The 1,401-nt window shown below is 36.6% G+C and overlaps 2 protein-coding genes across 8 annotated transcripts in view; both read right to left on the reverse strand.

Annotated features, from left to right (window-relative positions):
- The window catches only part of MRPS10 (mitochondrial ribosomal protein S10), a 9,340-nt gene that overhangs the window by 7,568 nt on the left and 371 nt on the right, over nt 1–1,401 (reverse strand). The gene's annotated exons all lie outside the window — the stretch shown is intronic.
- Nucleotides 457–1,401, reverse strand: part of TRERF1 (transcriptional regulating factor 1) — an 89,316-nt gene continuing 88,371 nt past the window's right edge. For all 7 annotated transcript variants that reach the window (XM_017744801.1, XM_017744802.1, XM_017744806.1 and 4 more), the window contains one exon: nt 457–1,401. This exon is cut by the window's right edge and continues 2,235 nt beyond it. The gene's annotated coding sequence lies outside the window, so the exon portion shown is untranslated.

Below are 1,401 nucleotides of genomic sequence, written 5' to 3' on the forward strand. Positions count from 1 at the left end.
CGGCCCCCTCCCCGCCAATGCCGGCCCCCGGTCCCCTCACAGGCGCTCCCGTCCTGTTCTCTAGGAATCCTTTAAAAAATAAAAAAAAGCAAAACCAATTACACGAACCCTAGGTTTCAACCTTCTCCCCGCTCTCAAAAATATTTTAAAAAGGGATACAAGCCCATTAGAGCAAAACCCATCCGACTGTATTTTACCGAAATATAAAAAAGACTGGAAATGGCACATAAACAAACCCCTTTCTTTTTATACATACGCATAGTGGTTAATAATACAACACACCTTCTGATAGGTACCAAATCTTTATAGGGGGTGGGGAAATAAACAAGTACTAATTTATGCCACTAAACCATCCTTAAATACACACAGTCAGGTAGGCAGTAACCTGAAATTAAGCTGTGTGCAAGTCAAATGCTAACAACGGGAATCTGAAACCAGCAGAGATCACAAGCTCTATCAAATGTATATATATATTTTTTATTTTGTTACTTCCTCTGCCACCTAAAATTACAGTCTGCTTTTTACACTAAAACACCTAAAATATTTACACAACCATCTTCTAATAAAATAACAGTTAAATATTGAAAATAAGATTTTTCTCATAAAATATGTTTTCTGTATGTACAGGTTTTATCAAAGAGGACTAAATTCAATATTGAATAGTTTTCCATCATCAACCATCAACAAGAAAAAAGTTTTCTGAAACAAAACTAAGTTCAACTCATGTACAAATAGGCAGAACAGCACATTTAACATCAGCTAATGCAACACTTAATAATGATGAAGTCAATGTTTGAGGCCTAAATCATGTACTGCTTAGGAAATGTGCATTTCTTTTTTTTCCTTGATGAATAGCTTCTTTGGTTATTGTTGTTCTATTATATTTTTGGCTGTACAATAAAACAGCACCCGATTAATGTTACTTAACCAGGCATGTGTATGTGTGTGTGTGTATATATATATATATTTATAGATACTAAGTTTAGCACAGGTCCTGTCCAATTGTTACTAAAACGTGCCACTGTAGATTCTTTAATACAGAGCTGCTCTTCAGAATCAAGCTAAGTTTCTACTGTATTCCACTCAGTTCTTCAAGCAGAACTCTGATTTCAATCATCATTTTGCTTAAACAGTTTTTTCCCACCAGGAACCTGAAAACATGTCCATTTTCCACGGCAGAGCCATTCTCACAAAGATCTTTAAAAGTTCAAAATTATACAAGCTTGGGAGAGAAAGAGTAGACTCTGCTGGGCTGTTTTCTACCAGAGGCTCCTGAAAGCCAACACATTTTACTGCTCACAAAAGCCTCCACTTTGCAAACCATGATGACTTGCACTATCTATGAGATTTTTGTCAGTGAGTCTTGCTTGTGGTACACAGCTGAGCACCCAGTCTGCTGAA

This window comes from Corvus brachyrhynchos, unplaced genomic scaffold (assembly GCF_000691975.1).
Source record: "Corvus brachyrhynchos isolate BGI_N302 unplaced genomic scaffold, ASM69197v1 scaffold258, whole genome shotgun sequence".
NCBI classification, from domain to species: Eukaryota; Metazoa; Chordata; class Aves; order Passeriformes; family Corvidae; genus Corvus; species Corvus brachyrhynchos.